Source organism: Chroicocephalus ridibundus, chromosome 4 (assembly GCF_963924245.1).
Source record: "Chroicocephalus ridibundus chromosome 4, bChrRid1.1, whole genome shotgun sequence".
In the NCBI taxonomy this organism is placed as follows: Eukaryota; Metazoa; Chordata; class Aves; order Charadriiformes; family Laridae; genus Chroicocephalus; species Chroicocephalus ridibundus.
In genome coordinates this window covers 22,911,864-22,919,455 of record NC_086287.1, presented here as the reverse complement: position 1 = coordinate 22,919,455, position 7,592 = coordinate 22,911,864, and positions in this window count along the sequence as shown.

Below are 7,592 nucleotides of genomic sequence, written 5' to 3'. Positions count from 1 at the left end.
AGGACAGGTGGTACCTTTTAGCTCACCTGATTACAATTGCACTCAATAGCTGCTACTAGGATCCCAAAACCCACTGCTGACCTCCCATACAGAAGAAAAAAATGTTTCGAAGTTCTAAGAAGCAGCAGCTCAGCAAAAGCATGCAAATGTGAGTACTGGAAATTATATATAGGAGGAATATTTAAGTTGAAAGAACAAAGATGGGGAGTAGGAGGAAATAAGAGAGGTGGCTTGGGGGAGGAAGAAATAACATGGAGCAGATGTTCCTTTTGTGGTACGTATAATTAATACTACCACTACAAAATCTGCTTCAGAGAGGGACGTGGCCGGGCATGGACAGGGAGCTGCTGCTGACGGCAGTGGGTAGCAAACGGAGTGTGGTGCGGGGGTACAGGACAAGGAAATGAAGCAGCGTCAAGGAATCAGAAATGGCTGGAGAACGAGGAATAAGAGGTTTTAAGTCCATCCCATTTTGTACAGATTGCAGCAGGAGCATGGTGTTTTCTGATGATACGAGCCAGTACTCCACAGTCTTGCCTAGTGGACACCAGCCCATGCTCCCGAGGGAAAGAAACCAGCCTGGCTTTCCCGCTGTGTTTATTCCTACAATTCATATTCACTCGTATCCATTCTCTTCATTGCTTTCTAGGCAGGTGACAGTAAAATGAAGGTGGCTGACACTCTTTTAAACAGTTTTTAAACTGAGATCTCTTTTAATTTTGTTGGTTTTAAGGGATGGGATTTACATACTGATTTAGACAAAGATGCTTCAATACCGTACTACAGCACCTCAGTGATTCTTACAATGGGCTTATAGACTCCCTAAGAAGGAAGGGAACCAAACATGCTAATAACAGCAAGCATCAAGCGCCACAAAATATTACCTGAGACTTAATTCCAACTGTATTATCACTAAGCTCTTTAAAGGCTACTGCAATATCCAAAATGCCATAAAAATCCTTTGACCTTGTTTTGCTTAAAAATAGTGAATCCTTTGTACTACCGTGACAGCTGCCTATGAGGTAGAAAATTGTAAATCAGTTTAGCACAGGGTGATCAGATACAATAATTAACAGTTTTACCAGAGTATGTCAGAGACTAAGAAATAAGAGTGAAATCCTGATCCTAGTGAAACCAATATTCTCAGGAACTTAGTGGGTCAGCTCTTCACTCTCTCTGTTTTATATCACCTGGATTAATATTTTTTTAATATGATGCATAAATCATATAACTGTATTGGTCTCTTGGCAAAAATATAAGAGTACAGCAAGAGTAAATGTTCCAAAGAACACGCACAAGTGTTCTGCAACAAAGCCCCTATGATAATGTCCCGTTTTCTATTAAGCAACTGTAAAATATTTTACCCCATGCTTTTTGTTTGTTCTGCAATTCATTTAGTTTCCAAAACTTATTTGAAACCAATCCCAGGACTTCGACAATGTACAGGTAGTTAGTTGCTCTGGCTGGATCTTATTTAACCTGGTGAGAAGCTTTCAAAGAGCCGGTCCCTACCGGTGATCCCAGTAGTATGGGGCATCACTGTTGATACTCTGCAGTCTGGGATGATACCGACCAGCGTTTGTACTCCTGGCTCAGATTTTCCCCAGTGGCCCATCCTCCCAAGTTCTTCTGAGGTGTAACTCGCCCAGATGCTCAGTTTCCACTTGTGGTTCACAGTTGCTATTAATGAAATGAGTTTATTTCTTAAAAACTGGCTCGCGCTGCAGGAAGCTAATGTCTCTTCTTCTGGCATTGCTGGTTCTAAGCAATAAACAAAGGCTGCCACCCAAAACCAGACAAAAAGTAGCAGGGAAGTGAAAGGGTGCGGCTATGAGAAAGTAGCCGGAATTTATTCTCCTGGAAATGTCCTAATAACAGTAACTCCCTACTCAGGGATGTATCTCATCCCACCAGGAAAAAAAATTAAAGCAGGCAGCAAAGCACTCATAGGGCTCAAATGCAAGCAGACAGATGGGGCTGGAGTGCAAATACAGACAAACTGACAAGACATAAAACTGCTTTAGAAATAACTTCCAGCGGCAAAAGCCTACCAGCAGGGAAAGGTCATTTGTAAGGTTTGTTTAGAACAAGGCAAGACTAAACACCACGTGCAGTCCCCTGGCTTTTTGAGACAGAAGAGGTTCTTTGCAGGCTGCCAACTCCACCTCTGGGAAAGAGGGGCAAGATATTTCAGAAGTCCTGTCTAAACACACGCAGTGAAGGATGTAGAAAGTAATACAATAATGTGTTGAGTCAAAGGTGGGTCATAACAGGGAAGTTTAATCATCTTCCTCAGCAATGATATACATAAATAAGTAATTAAAAGAGATCACATGTGCTGAGAACTGCAAAAGCAAGCTGGCTTCGTTAGCTTATCTCTACCAAGTAAGTGGAAGGGGCTCTACTTCTGTGGTTTTGCTTCATATTCTGCTACCAGTTCTTAGGGAATTAGAATCCCTCTTCTCCAACAGCCGTCTCCTTTGGAAAAGAGTTCCCCCTCCTCCCCACCGCAGTTTCTGCATGCCCAGGGATGAAACCTTCCCACATGAACCTGCTGTGTGGGAGTACTGGTTGGAAAAAAGATGACCTTGCGTGCCTGAACACAAACGACTACCAGGCTTTTCCTCCCACCAGTAACCCAGGGAAGCTGTGGCTGTCAGTGGAGTCGGCAGAAGAAAGCTTTCGTGGCCCCTCCGTGACTATGCGTCTGTATTTGTGGCAATGACACGCACAAATTCTCAGGGATGCCGGCTCTCACAGGTGCCGACTGTTCGGAGGAGCTGCCCGTGCACCAGAGCCCCTCTCACACAGCAGCGCAGGGCAGGGGCGGCACCTGAGCACGTCGGCACACATTGGCATTCAATTTGAGGGACAAAGCTGGCATTTGGTTTTGGAATAGTGGCTGCTACCTTACACTCGTACCTCGCACCGTCCTTTCGTGTTGCCGAAGATGCGTGCCAGCTCTCAAATAACACTCAGAGCAATCTGTGCTGTGCAGTGTAAATAGCCGTGGCCTTAATTTTTTAATCCTTCAAGTGTAGTCTCCAGTACACAAGCTATGTAACACGGATCATTATTTTTTTCCATTCAGCGCTCAGCCAATTTCGGCTCATTTTTGTTCCTGGAGATCTCTAGTGTGCATCTTATATGTCTGAAATAAATACACCATCTGTAATTGGATCCTAACCAGACAACACTAAACAATCATATTTTTCATTGATACTCAAGATTTATTCATAATATGAGTGGAAGGTTCTTCTGTATGCTTTAGCCAATAATTAACAGAAGGCATAGGACTATTTAGGGTCTCATTCCTCAGGCTCCACTGTCTGTGTGAATTGTAGACGTATTATAAATATGTAACAAACCTTACCAAGAAAAATAACTTTAATTTACACTGTAACCCAACTGGAGGAGCTACACAGAAGCCATGCCAAGAAAATGTTCAGAAAAAATAGCTAGTCAATAATTTCCCATTTATTATTTGCTTAGTCACATTAAAAAAAATGTGAAATCTGTAATATCTTTTCCTTTAGTTGAAGTGCTGAACTTTTCTGAAAGGCTGCATTTCTGTTCAGGATGGCAAAGCTCTTATATTGTTGGTCATTTGCTTTACAGTGGTCTCATGTTTCAGGATATAATTAAAATATGAAAAAAAAAACAAAAACAAAACCAATTGCCTGGGCTGAGACATAGAAGATTTGCAACCCGTTCTCACTATTTCTACTTTCGTCCTTGACTGATGAGAATGGACCAACCAGCTGCATCCTCTGCTTATTTGCACCAATGGAAAGCTACACAGGTTGCATTCACAGATATTCTAAGCACGTTGGGAGTTGTAAAATAGCCTTTAACCTGTTTTTTCCCCATCTCTTTTACAGCCAGCTTCCTGCATTCGCTTAAAAAGAAAAAAAAAAAAACAACCAAAAACAAACAAAAAAACCAACCAAACAAAAAAAACCAAAACAAAACAGGAATTATGTTTCTGGCCATTATCATGACATTCCATGAAATTAATATTTTCTATTATACAAGAATAAGACGACAACGTTACATACTGTGCTATTTAATTAGCCACCTAGCAGCTTTACTGACCTGCTGTATTTCTTCTTTCCAGGCTGTTTGATATGTTTTGCACTTGCATAAATTTTTCTCTTTTTTTGCTTTCTGTTTCTTTCGTGTATTAACAGGCTTCGTTACGCAGGAGCCTGCCAGCTTTCTCTTTGGACAGTGTCATCCCACCTTCGTGCAGTTCTACAGGAAAAGAAATGGGGCTGGGTTGCATCAAGAATTCCTTGTGCTCAGGGAGCCCCTGGTGTTGCTAGACACTCTCTTCTATGGAATAAATTCATTTCCTACCTGGACACAGGCTTTGGTTAGTGCTTCCTATATGCATATTGACTCAATTGAAAGAAAGAGGGCTAGGGAGATTGGGGAAATAAATACTTGGGAAATAGTCCAAGGAAAGCACCTGAGCTGGAGCAGTGCAGAGGGGTGGTGGTTGGCAGGGGGACAGTTAGGACATACTCCATAGAGGATACCCATCTTCAGCCAGAATCCAGTACACTGTCTTCCCGTGGAGCACTCGGTGTTAGAGAAAGAGGCTGAGGCTCCCTTCTCCACGCATGGGCACTGCAGTCAGGGGACCACACTAACAGTTTCGTGGTGTGTGGCAATTTCTCCTTTCGCTCTGCAGACCTGCACTTTTGATGCTCTTCCAACAGAAATCCACTCTGCACCGGATGAAAAGGGACCTATTCTTGGACTACTTGCTGGCTGTGTGGTGTGGTGTGGTATAGGGGAGGCATCCTTTCCCTCCTATTCATGTCCTAGACCCCTGTGAGGACCATATTCCAGCAGGGGCCAGCAGAAAAATCTGACATCTCTCCTGACAGAGAGGAAAGACTTTCCCAACACATGGGCCAGTCATGCCATCACCAAACAATTATGGACAAGTGGGATGGAGCAGAATATGTTACATTTTCTGTTTGGGTCTGGAAACTTGCCAGCATAACTATTTAATTCTGTCTCCCGATGCTTTTATCCCTCCCTTTTAAGTAAGTTTTATTAGAATACAGACTAATTTCAAGTGACCTTTCCTCTTGTTTTGTTTGCATGTTTCCAAGCGTTAGAACTTTTGGATGAAAGCAGATGGCCAAAAGGCAAAAAAAAAAGCGATAGATTAGCATGCCATTTACCCTCCAAACAACTTGAAAAAATCCCTTGTGCAAAGTTAAGAAGAAGAGGGAACCAGACAAGTAGAAAGACGTCAGGATTTTTCTTTGCCTTTTCCCCACCGCATAGGCAGAGGAATAAAAGAGGGTATTTGTGAAAAGCCACCGTGGACTGAGCCTGCAGTCTGATAAACAACAATAACCCTTTTCTTGACACTAATTCCTTTATTATATTTTTAGAAGAATTTAAAAGCCACTTATTTTTGAAAACTATGATTTCAGGAAAAAGTATAATTTTCACATTTCCTCTGATGTGTTGTGTGCCCTGCTGTGTTATGACATTTCAAGTTTCATCAAGTCACATTAATTTACATTCTCACATGTTTTCTCAGTGGAACCTGCTCTTTGGGTCAATTTTCATTCATTGCTTGATCACTTTAATGTATTTGTATTACTGAATACTTGGGCCATATTAACTGATCTTTCCGTACCCCATGCTTGCAATTCATTAGCAATCATTTCTCTTCTCTGCACGAAGAAAGGAAAAAAGAAATGAGAGAGAGAGAAAATGAGAGAAAGACAGAGGCTTGGAAAGAAAGTGAACAGCAATTTAGTGTGCAGCCTGCTCTGTCACTTGGAATTTGGTTATATTGCATAATTTTCTCTGGTGTGACCAACGTAGATTGGTGTTCCAGTAGAAACCCATATAATAAATGCAGTTAACTGGTTGCAAGCCATCCTTTATTTCGACCTTCTCAACTTTGGTGTGTGTGTTCAAAGCAGTGCAAGTAAGTCTGTGTTAGAGATTTGTATCGGTGTAAAGCAGTCTGTTGGGTCCCATCAGTGCAGAAACCTGACCAACTTTCCAGGCTGGTATCAGGAATAGCGTGGCCAGCAGGAGCAGGGAAGTGATTGTGCCTCTGTGCTCGGCACTGGTGAGGCCTCACCTCGAGTACTGTGTTCAGTTCTGGGCCCCTCTGTACAAGAGGGACACTGAAGTGCTGGAGCATGTCCAGAGGAGAGCTACCAGGCTGGTGAGGGGTCTGGAGACCAGGTCATATGAGGAGAGGCTGAGGGAGCTGGGCACGTTTAGCTTGGAGAAGAGGAGGCTGAGGGGAGACCTCATTGCCCTCTACAACTTCCTGAAAGGAGGTTGTAGAGAGGTGGGTGTTGGCTTCTTCTCCCAGGGGAATAATGACAGGACCAGAGGAAATGGTCTGAAGTTGCGGCAGGGGAGGTTTAGGTTAGATATTAGGAAGAATTACTTTACTGAAAGAGTGGTCAGGCACTGGAACAGCCTGCCCAGGGAGGTGGTTGAGTCACCATCCCTAGAGGTGTTTAAGAAACGTCTAGATGTGGCACTTCAGGGCATGCTCTAGTGGCAGAGATTGTAGGTTGTTTGTTTGGTTGGGGTTTTTTTGGGTTTTTTTTTTTTGTGTGTGTGTATGGTTGGACTCGATGATCTCAAAGGTCCTTTCCAACCATGAAGATTCTATGATTCTATGCTGATGTGAGGGAGAGCTGGGCACCAAGTCCCATTTGTGGGCTTGTTCCTTACAGCACCATCTTGGTTGCCCATGCCTCAGCTTGAGCTGGAGAAAGAGGCCCAGATTCCCAAATTTGAGCCTCCTAAATTCATTTTTTTCAGAGCGGCCAGAACAGCTGACACACAATATCGCCATTCTTCATTTCCTGACATAGATAAAGGTCAAATTTAAAACATTAAGCGAAGAAAGCATCCCATTTTGTCTACCCTTTCCCTATATTTATTAAATTAATGACTGAATGAACCGTGGTGTTTCACCCCCTCTTGCCACCCTCTGCTTGAAAGCAGCACGTGAATACAAAATGAGCAATCAGGCACTCAGAAAGCTTTGCAGCCTCTCAGTAAACTCCCGTTGCCTCCTCAATATAAGGATGCTTGATCTTCTCTGGTACTCCTCTCAAGCCCTTACTGCATGCCGCAATGGAAATCAGGTAAAATGGGCTCTGGCGCACTGGGTAGGCAGCTGCTAATCACCCAGTACAGAAACCTGCAGCAAGGGGTGAGTCTTTTTCAGCCATGGTGTAGTCAAACATGGTGAGGGGTGGAAACCTCAGGCTTTGGGTGGAAGGGAGCAACCTGCACTTGCACACCTACCCCTCCCACACCTACCCCTCGCAGTGAAGACATCACATAAACTCCAGCTGTTGACTAATCTCTAACTATATAATTCCATCTCCTGTCCTAAAAGCAGCTCCACTGGTGGAAGGAGACAAGGCTGGGGGCAGGGAGTTATCCAAGACAAACGTTTCTGGCATTTTGGTTGCATTGTCACTGTTTGGAGCGATCAGGCCACACAGTACTTTAGTGACAACTGGATTTCAATTCAAACCTCTTCTCCAACCTCTGATAACTCGGGGGGAGCTGGCACGAAG